Source organism: Podarcis cretensis (assembly GCF_951804945.1).
Source record: "Podarcis cretensis genome assembly, chromosome: 5".
Lineage (NCBI taxonomy): Eukaryota > Metazoa > Chordata > Lepidosauria > Squamata > Lacertidae > Podarcis > Podarcis cretensis.
In genome coordinates, this window is record NC_137174.1 from 66,659,725 (window position 1) to 66,675,766 (window position 16,042).

At 42.5% G+C, this 16,042-nt stretch overlaps 1 protein-coding gene across 1 annotated transcript in view; it reads right to left on the bottom strand.

The window, feature by feature from the left end:
- Positions 1-16,042, bottom strand: part of GPC1 (glypican 1) — a 208,153-nt gene that overhangs the window by 89,005 nt on the left and 103,106 nt on the right. The gene's annotated exons all lie outside the window — the stretch shown is intronic.

Here is a 16,042-nt window from a genome sequence, read left to right on the forward strand (position 1 = left end):
CCAGTCCTCTTCAACGATTTCTTCTCCCAGGTCTCGGATTCTGCCAGTCATCTCAGCCAGTTCCATGTAGTTCATCAGTTGCATCTGCCATTCTTCCAGTGTGGGTAGATCTTGGGTTTTCCAGTGTTTAGCAATAAGTATCCTTGCTGCTGTTGTTGCGTACATGAAAAAAGTTCGATCTTTCTTTAACACCCCTTGGCCGACAATACCCAAAAGGAAGGCCTCTGGTTTCTTAAGGAAGGTATACTTAAATACCTTTTTCAGCTCATTATATATCATTTCCCAGAAGACCTTCACCTTAGGACAGGTCCACCAAAGGTGAAAGAACGTTCCTTCATTTTCCTTACATTTCCAACACTTATTATCAGACAAGTGGTATATTTTTGCAAGTTTGACTGGGGTCATGTACCATCTATATATCATTTTCATTACATTTTCTTTCAAAGCATTACATGCAGTGAAATTCAACCCAGTAGTCCACAACTTTTCCCAGTCCTCAAACATAATATTATACCCTATGTCCTGTGCCCACTTTATCATAGCCGATTTAACCGTTTCATCTTGTGTGTTCCATTTTAACAGCAAGTTGTACATTCTTGAAAGTACCTTCGTCTTAGGCTCTAGCAATTCCGTTTCTAATTTCGATTTTTCCACCTGGAATCCTAATTTTTTATCAAGTTTAAAAACTTCTTTAATCTGGGCGTAGTGTAACCAATCTCGCACTTTTTCATTTTCTCCTGACTCTGCAATTTCCAATTGTCTCCTTCTTTTTCTAATATTTCCCAATACTTTGGCCATTTGGCCTCCATATTGAGTCTTTTTCGGGCCTTAGCTTCCAATGGTGAAAGCCACCTTGGAGTTTTATTTTCCAATAAGTCTTTATATTTTGTCCAGACATTAAACACTGCCTTTCTGACAATATGGTTCTTAAAAGCCTTATGAATCTTAGCCTAATCGTACCATAGATATGCATGCCAACCAAACGCATTGTTGAAACCTTCCAAATCCAATACATCAGTGTCCTCCAGAAGTAGCCAGTCTTTTAGCCAGCAGAAAGCTGCTGCTTCATAATACAGCCTTAAGTCTGGCAGGGCAAAGCCCCCTCTTTCTTTCACATCAGTTAGTATCTTAAACTTGATTCTGGGCTTTTTGCCCTGCCAGACAAATTTAGAAATATCTCTCTGCCACTTCGGGAAGCATTCTGTTTTATCCACAATCTGTAATGTTTGAAACAAAAACAACATTTTTGGCAATACATTCATCTTTACAGCGGCGATTCGGCCTAACAAAGAAAGTTTCAATCTTGTCCAACTTTCTAGATCTCTCTTAATTTCTGACCAGCATTTCTCATAATTATCCTTAAACAGATTTAGATTTTTTGATGTTATATTTACCCCTAGGTATTTCACTTTTTTAACCACATTTAACTCTGTCTCTTTCTGAAACCATTCTGACTCTGTATCTGTCAAGTTCTTTCCCAATACTTTAGTTTTCTGTTTGTTTAATTTAAATCCCGCCACCCGGCCAAATTCTTGGATCAATTGTAATGCTTTTTTCGTACTTGGCTCTGGCTCCTGTAGGGTCAAAACTAGGTCATCTGCGAACGCTTTCAATTTGTATTGTTTCTCTCCGACCTGAATTCCTTCAACCATCCGGTCCCCCCTAATCATGTTCAAGAGCACCTCCAAGACCGAAATGAATAACAATGGGGAGATAGGGCAGCCTTGTCGTGTTCCCTTTTCAATTTTAAACTCTTCCGTAATCACATTGTTAACTATCAGTTTAGCCTTTTGTTCTGAATAGATTGCCTCTATCCCATTTTCAAAGCCCCGTCCCACTCCCATTCCTTACAGATTTTTCTTCATAAATTTCCAAGAAATGTTATCAAAGGCCTTCTCCGCATCTATAAAAATTAAAACTGCTTTTGTATTAATATTTGTTTGTAAAAGTTCCAAAATGTCAATAATATTCCTTGTATTAGCAAACAAATGTCTGCCAGGGAGAAAGCCTGCTTGGTCCTTATGAATTACTTCATTTAACACTTTCTTAAATCTAGTTGCTAATATGTCTGCAAATATTTTGTAATCCACATTTAAAAGGGAGATGGGGCGGTAGTTTTTAAGTTGTGTCTTTTCAGTTTCTGATTTTGGTATCAATGTGATAAAAGCTTCTTTCCACGTTTCCGGCGCCTTCTTCCCCTCCATAATTTCATTGCTGACCTCCATCAGTGGTTGTATCAAATAATCTTTCAATGTCTTATAGTACTTGGAGGTCAGCCCATCTGGCCCTGGAGATTTGCCCAGTTGCATGTTCTGAATGGCTTGTTCCATCTCTTGTCGTGTTATTCTGCTATTCAGGATTGATCTATTTTCTTGTGACACTTTTGGCAGCCCATTCTTTATCAGAAATTGTTCTATCTGTGCCTCATCTTGCGGACCTTGAGTATATAGTTGTTTAAAATACCTCTGAAAGCACTTTCTGATCTCCATGGGGTTCTGAACATTTTTCCCTTCAATCTCTAAATTGGTAACTGTATTCATTTTCTGTCTCCTTTTCAACTGCCATGCTAGCAGTTTCCCACATTTATTTGCCAATTCAAATGTTTTTTGTTTCATTAATTTAATTCTCCATTCTATTTCCTGGTTCATCAATTTAGAATATTGTGCTTGGTATAATTTAATTTCTCTCAGAATCGGCTGTGACTTCGGGTTTGATCTTAATTTCTTCTCCAGTTCTTTAATTTTCTCCAAAATCTTGTCTTTTTTCTCATTTTGTGCCCTTTTCTTTACAGCATTCTGTTGTATCAAGAACCCCCTCAACACCGCTTTACTTGCGTCCCAGACAGTTGTTTTTTCCACTGAAGTGTTCAAATTTATCTCGAAATAGTCCTTCAAAACTTTTTGGGCTTTTTTAACAATCTCCTGATCTCTGAACAAATTGTCATTCATCTTCCACCTAAAGGAGCCGGATGGTAGTAGTGTCATATCCATCTTTACAGCATTGTGGTCGGAGCAGGTTTTTGGGCAGATTTCCACCTTTCTGGTCTTCAGTGCCAGGCCTCTAGATATCCATATTTGGTCTATTCTTGTCCATGTCAGCTGGGCTTCAGAAAAGAATGTTCCTTCTCTTCCCAAGGGGTTTTTTGTCCTCCAAATGTCAATCAAGTCCATATTGTCAGTCAGTTCAAAAAAAGTCTTAGGTAGTCTGCCATCTTTTGATATATTTTGATTTTGTGACTTATCCATGTTGGTTGATACCACTCCATTCATATCTCCCATCATGATGATGTTATCATAGTCCAGATAGTCCAGGACGCTCTCATGCAACTTCTTGTAAAATTCTGATTTCCCCTCATTCGGTGCATAAATTCCTAATATCAAAAATTTCTCTCCTTGATGTTGTATCTCAATTGCCACAATTCTTCCTTGTTCATCTTTGAATAAGAGTTTAGGTGCCAGGCTCTCCTTTGCATAAATCACCACTCCTCTCTTCTTTACTTTGTCCGAAGAGATAAATTCTTGGCCTAGTCTTTTGTTAATTAACACTTTCCTAGCCTGGTAAGGGACGCAGGTGGCGCTGTGGGTTAAAGCCTCAGCGCCTAGGGCTTGCCGATCGAAAGGTCGGCGGTTCGAATCCCTGCGGCGGGGTGCGCTCCCGCTGCTCGGTCCCAGCGCCTGCCAACCTAGCAGTTCGAAAGCACCTCCGGGTGCAAGTAGATAAATAGGGACCACTTACCAGCGGGAAGGTAAACGGCGTTTCCGTGTGCGGCTCTGGCTCGCCAGAGCAGCGATGTCACGCTGGCCACGTGACCCGGAAGTGTCTCCGGACAGCGCTGGCCCCTGGCCTCTTAAGTGAGATGGGCGCACAACCCCAGAGTCTGTCAAGACTGGCCTGTACGGGCAGGGGTACCTTTACCTTTACCTATGGAGCCTGGTCACATGTGTTTCTTGCAAACAGATAATGTCCAATTGCTCCTTTTTTAATATATGAAATATCTTCCTCCTTTTTTCCGGGGAGTTACAACCATGAATGTTCCAGCTCAAAAGTTGCAGAGACATCCTGGATAAATCTGTTATTGTTCTGGTGGTGGTGTCTTTTTTCTGGGTCTCCAGGTTCTGGGGGTGAAGGTACAACCGATGCTCCAGGCCCAAAGGGTGTTTCAATTCCTTTCTGAAGGTCCTCTCCGTGAACAATCAAAAATTTGTCTCTGTCCTCAAGTGTTTTGATTTTAACCTTCTTCCCTCTGAAAGTGAAAGATAATCCCTGGGGAAATTCCCACCTAAAGATGATTGAATTACTCCTTAGCAATCTAACCAGTTCAAGGTAGGCGGATCTAAGATCCAACAGTTGTTTCGGGATATCTTTGTAAATTTCAGCCCTTTTATCCAAAATGTCCAGTGACTTTTCGTAGTGTAAGCCTAATATCTTGTCCCCTTCCTCATTTGATCTCAAAATTATCAAGCAGTCTCTGGGCTTGCCTTTCCTTGCAAATTTTCCAAGTCTAAAAGCCGATATAATTCTAAAGTCCTTTTCCTCTTGGATAGGCCAGAACTTGGTAAATTCTTTGGTCAGGAACTCAGCTAAGTTACCTTCTTCAACCTCTGGTATTGACCTTAATCTTAAATTACTTTCCCGATTCCGCAATTCTAGCATGGACAGATACGTCTGGTGCCCTTCGACTTGTTTGCAGAATGGTTTTACCTCTTGTTCTAAATTTTCAACTTTTTGGCTGGTTGCCTCAGCTAATTTGCGATTTTCTATAGTGGCCTCAGTTAATTCTCCAATTGCTTGTACATTCTGTGCTACCTGTCCAGTTATTTTATTTAGACAGGCTGTGTTTTGATCTATTTTAGCTGTTTGTTCATCAGCTTTCTTGTCCAAAGATTCCACTCTCTTGTCCAAAGATTCCAATTTTTCATATATTTTCTCTAAAATTGCAGCAGTTGCTCCTGTGGCCATATCTTCCAATTGTAGCTGCTCTGTTCCTTCTTCCAACGGCAGCACAGGCACACTTTCTTCTCCCCCTGCTGAGGGCAAAGTAGGTACAGAAGATCTACGTGTCTGTAAAGCTGAGGTTAGGGTTGTTTGTCTAGTTCTTGGTCCTCTTCTTCTTATACCGCTCATTCCAAGTTTATCTCTGAGTCAAGGTCAAATTCAGATGTTCCCATGGGAATACAGCAGCCCCAGAGCACCGTCGAATAGGAGGAAAGGAAAGAGAAAGTAAAATAGTGTCACTGCTGTAAGCCCAAAATCCTCTAGGGGGGGCTTAAAATTTCTTATTGAGAGAAGCCGGAACAAAAGTAAAAATAAACAGGCTAATAATGTTCAGTTTATCCAAAGACCTTCTGTAGTTAAAATTTAGCAGAGTTGGTGTTAACAGTGTTACAGTGATTCTGACAAGTACCGGCTGATGATTCAAAGTAGCAAGTTCAAATGCCCTAGATTGTTGCAAGTCCAGTTTTAAAGTAGCTAAGTCTGCAAACTGACAGCTCTGTTCCTGGCAGCCCAAGTATCTGGGCTTCACAGTCAATAAATTGTAATCCAAAAGAAGAGGATAAACACAGTCCATATAAAGAGTAAATCGTGTAGTTAACTTGTGCCCTTTCTTTACGTAAAAACAATTTCAATGGGTGCTCAAAACAGTCTATTTAAAAGCCTCTTTAACGACTCCACCTCCAGCTCTTTTGCTTTGAAGTTTAAATAGCAGCGGAAGACGGACTTCCTGTTCTCCTCGCTCCGCTTTTAGCCCAATTTCCTCAATTTTAGGTTCAAATTGTAAAGGTCCTTTCTTACTCACGGGTTGTTGCCTTCTAATTCGAAAATTTTTCAGGAAGAAAGGTCAGCGCTCACCGACAGCAGCTGCGCGGCTTCGTTCCGCAGAATAGCGATTGACTCACAGCGCCGCAACCCCCTCTACGATCGGAGGCTCCTTACGGGGTCTCCTCTCCTTTTTGGGGGCCGCTTCTGGCACCCGCCGAGTCCCACGTCCTCAGGCTCTTGCTGCCTGAGGTTTTTCGGTGCGGGTCTCCGCTTTGCCGTAGCGGACGACCCGTTTCTGCGGAGCTTCCTCCTCAGCAAGCAAGGAGGACCGCCATTGTCGTTCGTGCCGCCTCCGGAAGTCCGATAGATGTCAGCTTTCTGCTCTATGTTTTAGGTATGTTATTCCTTGTCCAGTGAACCCAGAAGCATTGTCTTCTCATTCACTCAGCAGACTTTAAGAAAGAGAGATTGTGCTCGTGTCATTCTTTAAAACAAACTGCTGTGCGCACACTAAACCATGCCCGTAAGCCTACAATGGGAGCTGGCAGCTTTAATGAGAGGAGAAGGGGCTGTGTGGGGAAAGAAAACCTCCAGGTGCTCAAGCTGTTACAGGTGAATAGAAGCCCTTGCTTCCCTGAGGCAGCTCTCTGTCAGGTTTAATCTCCCCAAGTTCTGGAATGTGCTTTTGATAGACATCTCGCCCCCATGTTTAGTTAAACACTGAGAGGGAAGCTGCTGCTCACTGCATGAGAAGGAATTGCCTCTTTGCCAAGGCTTGATTCCTGTTGAAAGCGGCAGGATCAACATAAATCACTTCCTGTTGTTTGTGTTTTTCTGAAGGTAGATATCCCCACACTCTCCACACCATAAAAACAGCAGGACTGCTCAAGGCTTCCTATCGCCTAGCTTCCAAGAGGAATAAAGGGTCTTATTTCCCTTTGTTCTGAGCCTTGTTTACTTCTCCTACATAAGGCCTCAGACTTACCAGTTTGTGGGATGACACACTGTGCTTGTCAAGTTCAAAAACAGCCAAACAGCCACAACACAAGAAAGCGGGATGAATTTACAGAACCAATTCTGGACACTTTGGTTAATAGGACTTCCATGGGAGTTTCAGGCAATGAGCCACTTCTCACGTAACACTTTTCTGACATAAAGCTCTCTGGAGTGTACCCGACCCTGTGCAAGTGCGCATTTTGACACAAATACACAGTTTGCGGAACTGCAGAATAAACATTCCACAAGTCACCATGCACACATTTCCCCCCTCTACACGGGGCTCATAATCTTCTAGTACAATAAGTTAAATAGAATTACTTGTGAGTATCAGATAGGCCTAGGATTTAAATATTTGATGCTGTAGAATACTATGTTAAAAGCTAAAATGAAAAGAAAGAAAGATGTTAATGGGCTAAGTAAATTATATGTGAAAATAGTTTTGGAAAAGTGCTACAATGATATATATGGAAACTCAGCCAGGGGGATTTGAGGAAGTCACCCAACAATGTTAACAAAAATGGAATTAAGACAGTTAGGATGTATGTATGTTTTTTGATGTTTTCTTTTGATGTTTGTTGACATGTTTGTTATAAATTTGGAAAATTAATAAAATTTTTTGGGGAAAAACATAATCTTCTAGAACAAGCATGTGATGCAGCCCTAAAAGAGGGTATGACCAATTTAATGGGTTGGTTGTGCTACTTTAGAGCTTCGGTTATGTGGTTCTTTGACCCACATTAAAGGTAAAGGTAAAGGTACCCCTGCCCGTACGGGCCAGTCTTGACAGACTCTGGGGTTGTGCGCCCATCTCACTTAAGAGGCCAGGGGCCAGCGCTGTCCGGAGACACTTCCGGGTCACGTGGCCAGCGTGACATCGCTGCTCTGGCCAGAGCCAGAGCCAGAGCCAGAGCCGCACACGGAAACGCCGTTTACCTTCCCGCTGGTAAGCGGTCCCTATTTATCTACTTGCACCCGGAGGTGCTTTCGAACTGCTAGGTTGGCAGGCGCTGGGACCGAGCAGCGGGAGCGCACCCCGCCGCAGGGATTCGAACCGCCGACCTTTCGATCGGCAAGCCTTAGGCGCTGATGCTTTAACCCACAGCGCCACCTGCGTCCCCCTTGACCCACATTAACCCCCTACTAATCCCCAAGGCTAATGGGGGGCTGACATGGGCTATGCACAATGTGCTTGGATTGGCAAAACTTTCTACAAAGGGTATGAGGATATTTCAGAGAGCAAGTCGCTGCATTTGCTCTGTTCCCAACTGTGCTTTGCAGTGCATGGCCAGGATCATAGGAAGCTGCCGCTTACTTGTGTTGTAACAGCTCCAGTTGCTGTTGTGCCAATGAGGCGGCTGCACTGTAAAACAAAGCAGAATCTGCCTCATCTACAGCAGAACTAGAAAGCCTACTACCAGTTAATTTTCTAGTTGGGACAAGTACTGTATGTGAAATTCAGCTTTTACTTCTTACTTAATGGCCCTGTTGCCCGCTAGAAACTACAGTGAACAGAATTCTGCTTAAATGCACCTGTTAAAGCAGGGATGGGGAATGGAATCTGGCCGGTAGGTTGGATCCTTATCTCTATGCACACCAGTGAAGATAGTTTGACATGTGGGAAGCCCCGCCCACCAGTCAATCACTTGATGTTGTGATGACATCAGGTGATCCAGATATTTTGGACCAGAACTACCACCAGTCCCAGCCAAGGATGAGAGTCATAGGTCAAAACTTCTGGACTGTATAAGGTTGGGTAAGGCTAGCCTAGACTGTATATTCATTACACACCCATCAAATACATTATCAGGTTGGATACTACAAAATATAATGAATACATTAAAATGAGCCAAAAACAGCAGTTCTATAGCTGCTCTGTTTTACCCTTTGTTCCGGCCCTCCGATTCTCTTCTGCATGTATACTGCCTTCCGACTACTGGGATGTAGACCCTCTGCCTCCAAGATCCCATGCCTCAGATCAACTTTCTCCTTGGCTCCTTCTTTCTTTGACTTAATCTCTCCATTCCTTAGATCCCTGTTACAGCTTATTCCTTGGCTGAGCTCTGGAATAAAGGTAGTTAACCTGTGGTTCTCCCATCAGCCCCAGCCAGCATGACCAACATCTGGAGGGTCACAGGTTCTGCCCCACTTCCAAATTTCCAGCTTCCTTCTCCCACAACACACAGTTCTGGCTGGCCTTAAGATTTCTTCTGAATCTTTCTTGCTTTGTCTCCCCATCCTCTCTATAAACATTAGCAGAGTTGTTCCACTAGCAGCTGCAATGTGCACGCCATCTTGCCCAAACAGTGTCAAAGGATTTGTGTTCACAAGCACAAAAAGCAACATAGATGTTGTACCTATGATATGAAAGGGCAGTGACTTTGGACAATACATGAAAGTATACTGCATGGCACAATGTGATTTTCCTGCTCATGTGCTCATTTAAAAGCAAAGAGTACTGAGTACGTAGCACTCATAAGTAACAGGCCACTGGTGGCCAGTTTTAGCAAGTTCTATGAAGCTTGGCCCAAACCAATCTAATCTGATCCAACAGATAACATTTCATGCACTTATCTTCTGCTTTAAATAGAAATATGTGAAAAAATATAACCATTCTCCTATCTTCCAGTCCACTGAAATGTCAGCTCAACAGTCATTTATTTTTGTACTGATCATTTCATTCCTAAATCCTTCAAGCCTACACTACTGGAATTACACTGCATCCCTCCATAAAAGGGCTACAGCAAAGAATGTAGCGTGTCCAAAATGGTATGCTAATGTAAATGAATTCCTTTTACAAAGCAGCATTTGTTTGGATTTGAAATCTGATGCAAGAGCGGCGGAAAACACTGTTAATTTATTAATAGTCAGATGGTTAGTCTTCAGTTCGTGACAACTTCCAGCATAATCTCCCTCTTAATGTCTGGAAGTAGTGATTCAGTTTTAAGAGAATATGGAACTGTCCACATAAAATGCCATAGTCATGATTTCAGATGTTCTCCCCTCCCCTTGTTTATTAACACATTCATTCGGAACTTTAAAGCTAATAAGGCTTTTAGATGACACCAAATGACTTTGCAGACAGTGTGCTAAAAATACAGAACCACATTTATTCGCAACGAAATAGCTCACAAATAAACTAAACTGTTAGTCTATAAACTATCCGGGCTTTTAAGCAAAACAGGATTATTATTTTTTAAACTGCATGCTAACATTTCCTTTAAAGGACCAAATAATTTTGAAAATGAAAATGTCCTGACTCTCGGATAAAGGTCATCTGTCATATGGTCTCTGTAACTAAACTGCACCCAAGTATTTGAGAAGAGAGAAACAGTACATTATTATGGCTGGAGAGAAATGGGGCAGAGGGAGGAGATACTGAAGCTCAACAACTGAGCTTTGATTAATGTCATAACGGCAGCCTTGTTATGTTCAGCGTGGATCCCCCTGTTGTCACTTCCTGTTGACAAACTCCTTTTGTATTCATTGCTTTTAACCAGCTACGCCACCATAGCATGTACGACAGCTCCTTGGTGTACAAGTCTTAGGGCTACTGCTGGAATAACCACAGCGGGGAAGAGCAATCCTAAACCCTGGCTGGAAGCAACAGTGCAGTCGATCAACTTCAGCACCTGAAACCCTGTTAGCTTATGTCAGCCAAGGCAGAAGAGTGGGGGTGCAGCCTGTGTGTAATTTTTTGCTGTCCTAACTCAATGGTACAGTTCATTAGCTCCCTCCCAACCCGCCCCCCCCCACTGGAAAATGGATCAATTTAGGATTCCCCAGAGGTCAACAGTGCCTAGTGTTATGCCCATGCCTTTTAGATCAGGGGCTTAATATTTTAGCCTTAGTCCTGTGGGTTATGTTCAAAGTGCCTTAAGGATTAATAGCAATGAGAAGGAACTATCTGTTGACATTAGTGAATAGCTTTCTGTGTTGATCTCAATTTTTTTTACACTTCTGTGCATATGTCATATTGTTAACTTGCTCCATTAACATTTTGGAGCAAAACCAAACTATTACAAAGTTTTATTGACGAACACGTTGCAAATATTAAGCTGTTTCAAATACATCTTATACACAGGTGCCCAGACAAAGGTCCATATAAGACAACCCGCAGTTAGGGTTACAATTCTGTGCACTCTTTTAAGGAAGCACAGTTACTTCCAAGTAACCGCAGGCAAAATTAAGAATTCTGTGGCTACTGAATTGCAGATGGCACAGCTGAAAGTAGTAAAGTCTGGCTAACAACCAGCAGAGGGCACACCCTATCACTTTTTGATAAGTTATAGAATCACTCTGAGAGAGAAAAAAGTGATGCTTTGCCACTTTTGGGGGGTCCAGAATACTTATGATGACTCTGTAGGGGGAACTGAGTTCAGCTGCCTGTCTACTCCATCCCAACCTGTCACACTTTTCCAATAGTCAAGACTGCCAGACTGCGCAGCTGCTGAAGATGAGTATTCCAGGATCTGGGAGGGAATATCTACCATCCTGGGCAGAAATACCATCACCACAACAGCTGAGATCCCCTCTCTACAGCACTTCCTCGTAGGAAGCCTCCTTATACTGACTCAGGCCATTGGTCCCTCTAGCTTATTTCAGAAACCTAGACTTTCAGCAAAAGTAGATGATCTACCCACTGAGCTACAGTCTTTTTATTCTTTCACCTCTTTAATGAACAGACATTTAGCAGATGACTGCCTGAAAAAGCATTGTTCTTTGAATGGCTTTTTGATGTGGTTATTTGAAGTTTAAAAGCACACACCCAGTTTTTTATATTTACAGTGGCATCCCCCCCCCCCAAGTTGGCTCCTTTTATCCTCCAAACCATTTGATTTCCTTAGATTGAGAGCCCCTTGGGGACAAAACTATTAACATTTAGAAAAACTGCTGTAAGCTGCTCGGAGCCAATGGGAAAGAGCAGGATGTAAATCAATCAAACCGAGTACTAAAAGCACTGGGAATTCCCAGTATCACTATTGCAGATAAGTTAAATATTTCAGATTGCCGGTAGAAGGTATGATTAAGACAGAACTGTGGCTAGGCCAAGAAGAAAATCAATCTAACTGGATAGCTGGAGGGTACTGAACTCTCAGTGAGGCTCTGCTCTGGCCATACCACTTGAGCAACATTTAGGATTTTAGACCAACCACAATGAGAAATGGCTAGTCCAAAAACAGGTACCGTATTTTTCGCTCTATAACACGCACCTGACCATAACACGCACATCGTTTTTAGAGGAGGAAAACAAGGGAAAAAACATTCTGAATGAAACAGTGGATGTATCATTTTTGTGCTTCATGCTGTGGCCACAGACATGTGATCTGATGGTGAATTTGGGGTGTCCCAATGCAAAAATCCTGAGAATCCCTGTGGATCCATGCTTTGTAACCACGTTTTTGCACCATTGCAGCCCCAGGCAACAGTGGGTGCGTGATTTTTTGGGGGCAGGCTGTAGCCATGGACATGCTATGTGCTCTGGTGGTGAATTTGGGCTGACCCAATGCAAAGATCCTGAGGATCCATGTGGATCCATGTTTTGTAACCACGTTTTTGCACCATTGCAGCCCCAGGCAACAGTGGGTGCGTGATTTTGGGGGGCAGGCTGTAGCCATGGACATGCTATGTGATCTGATGGTGAATTTGGGCTGACCCAATGCAAAGATCCTGAGGATCCATGTGGATCCATGCTTTTTAACCACATTTTAAGTGGGGAGGGAAGGAAAAACACAGAAGGGACAAGGAGCAGGAGAGGGGTGTGCAGAGAAGCAGCTGGCTAAGAATGCAGGAGAGGGGTAGGGAGGAAAGGAAGGCAAAAGTTTTCCCTCACCTACCCACCCAAGCCAGCCAGCTCGCGCTCTCTCTCTCTCTCTCCCTCCTGCATGTTTTCACTCTGCTTTCCCCTCTGCTTGCCTGGAGGGGAGGGGCTTTCCCTGCTCTTTGTTCCGTTTGAGCAAACACAGCAAGGAAACAGAGGTGGGTGGGCAGTAAGATCCTGAGGCAGAATCCCGGAAAGCAGCCGCTTCCTCTTTTCAAGTTTCCCTTCTAGGAGACGCGCAATTTGATTTTTGCCTGCTTTTTTTTGCCTCCCCTTGCACTATTTGGCTCCAGGGACCACACATTCGCTCAATAACACGCACAGACATTTCCCCTTCCTTTTTAGGAGAAAAAATCTGCGTGTTATAGAAGGAAAAATACGGTATATCTGTAGGATTCTATCCAACCTACAATCCCACTGGCAGCCCTGCGTACTCCTGGAGATGACTGTTTGGGAACTAAAAAAGGTAAAGGTAAAGGACCCCTGGACGGTTAAGTCAGTCAAAGGTGACTATGAGGTTGTGGCACTCATCTCGCTTTCAGGCCGAGGGAGCCGGCGTTTGTCCACAGACAGCTTTCCGTCCTGTGGCCAGCATGACTAAATTGCTTCTGGTGCAACAGAACACAGTGACAGAAACTAGAGCGCAAGGAAACACTATTTACCTTCCTGCCATAGCAGTACCTATTTATCTACTTGCACTAGCGTGCTTTCGAACTGCTAGGTTGGCAGGAGCTGAGACGGAGCAATGGGAGCTCACTCCTTCATGGGGATCCAAACCGACAACCTTCGGATCGGGAAGTCTGTGATAGGAATTTTATGGTCTTAGATATATGGTAATGTTCATAAGTGTACCAACCAAGCACATACATAGATCAGCACAGGAAGGCCAACCTGGAACCATTTTGATTCCTAAACTGAGCAAATGTTTTCTCTGCAAGGTCAAACTGGAAAAGCCTCCCCATTGTCTTTTCCTTCACAAAACCTGTCTTAAGGGTATGTCTGTGTTTGAATAGGGTGTGAGCCTGGGACATGGCCCAGGAACTAAGTATTTATCATTACAAAAGACTGGCCAGGCTACCCAGGAAATCCAATCAAGTAACCTGCCAGACAGGAGGTAAACAACAACAGGAGAAAAACAGTATTAAAATTTCTGTTTAGACAGCCTTTTCTGTGATGTAAGTATGATGTATCTGATGGGTGGTCTTAGGTTACACCCCTTCTGTGATGTATGTATGATGTTTCTGGGGGTGGTCTTGATCTACAGGGTGGCAATTTCAAAAGTCTTTATAAGGCCTTGCACACCATTTTTCTGGGTCCCTCCTCTCTCCTGCAAGTGAGGGGAGCACCCTGTTGCAACAGATCAATAAAGGCCAAGCCTACAGCCTGCTGTTTTGCTCCAAGTAATCCTGGTTGGTGTCTTTGTTTTTGTCCAAGGGAGCCCTTAGATTTTTCCGTTAACAAGTCCAAGAGGCTCAGTGATTGAGACCACAGCACCACCTGTGTCCCTGCTTGGGAGGTACCAGATATATGAAAGGCCTTTAACCCTTGACTTCTTTTTTATTTATTCCCCAAGAAGCCCCAAAACTGATGCTGGCTCCTACAGTATATATGAATGCTGGTGGCAATGAACCCTTTGAAACATTTTGTGGGATTGTGTCTCTAATGCTATCAATGATGCCATGATCCACGCAGCAAGAAATGGGTGGAATGGAGATGTGGAACCACCTAATGGCTTCTTGGCCAATATGGCACCTTCTGTATCAGAATCACTAAACATGATCTGGTAAGTTGTTTTAAAGATGCTGCTATGGGATTGCAAGGAAGAAACAGCTGAACATTTTGTCCAACTATCCTTACATAAGGCTTGTTTATACAAGCAACTGTTCTGGGATGACAATGGCCTGATCCAATTTCGCCTTCCAATTTGTTTATACGTTTAAGAGTTGAATCAAAGGCTGTGTGTGTGTGTGTGTGTGTGTGTGTGTGTATTGAGAATGAACAAATAAGTCCTTCTAAGATGAGAGGCTCTTAATTCACCATTTTTAATCACAGCAATGTAAATGTAACCTCAACAACAAGATAAAACACAATTGTAGCTACATCAGAGCAAGCCACTCTGTCTGTCTCCCATGTATATAAATAGAATGGTAGTTATTTTTTTTCCAATTAAGAAGATACTTGCAAAGAATTTCTTTTGACACTGATTTTACTAAAGCCACATTCATATGAGCGCACAGCAACTCATTTTCTTGATAGTTTTCTTCCTTTGTTCATTTACCAGAGAACTAATAGGAGTATCAGTGAAAGAGACAAACTATGTGTATTTTTAAAGAAAGCAAATTCATGCCATGCTGTATTTTCTCATTGTGTGCCCTGTCAGTTGATTTAGCAAAGTCAAATGTTGTTAAATAATATCACAATTTGGTGTTAAATTGCTTTAGGTTCTTAATTATTGCTTTAAAATTTAACCAAGAACTGATGGTTCAGACAGAAGTCTGAAGTAAGTAGGATAAACAGTCAGAAGCCCTGGTTCTGCTTTATGTCCAAACAAAGGATTGTGGTTTGTTGCTGCCCAACAAACTAACTCGAAGCCATGGTTTGTTGGTTTGCTCACCATGGCTTGGTAGGAAGCAACAAAGTGCAGGCCCTGATTCAGGTGTGATATAAAACCAGGGCTTCTTGGTATGTTTATGCCCATCACTCCAGGAGAGGTATGCATGGGCAGTGTCAAACCAGTCTGGCTTTTTGTTATGCATGAACACAGCCCAGATGACATGTTTGAATGTAGTGTTTAACATAAGACAGTGGGGAATTCCACAGGTTATACACATGTTTGTCTTGACACCCCAGATTTCTGTTCCACAATTTACCTAACAGTATCATCTGAAATATTTAGCAAATTGAAAAAGCAGAAGTACAACTTTAAACAAGTTAGTCCTAGAAAAATCAGACCATGAGTAACTTCAAAATAATCTTACTTAAATCAAATACCAAACACTAATTGCGGCACTACTTAAGGAAACTGAAAAAGATGTGATGGGAGAAAGGAACATCTTTCCAAGCCTAAAGCATCCACTGAGGTTATGGCTGCCACAGAGAAGCAGAGATTTATATGTTATAGTTTGATAATGTGTTTGTTTAACTGAACACATACATTGCTTCAGGACCAAGATAAAATGCGTCCTAGAGAAATAAAAATAATATTCCTAAGCTGCTGGCAAAAACACAGATAAGGAAAACATGCAACTCCAGTCAGTAGTTTTAAGATAGAAGCAAGTATTTCATTTGGGGGTGGGGAGTTAATTATCTAACAATGTACAACCCTATCAGGCGATCTCTGTTGGCTTGCCGTTTATTATATAGTAAATTCTGCTTTTCATTACATTAAAGACAAGAGACAGGCTCTGTTTGAGGGCTGTACGTTATAAATACAGGAAAAAGTCAGTTCAAGCAAATATACTGAAT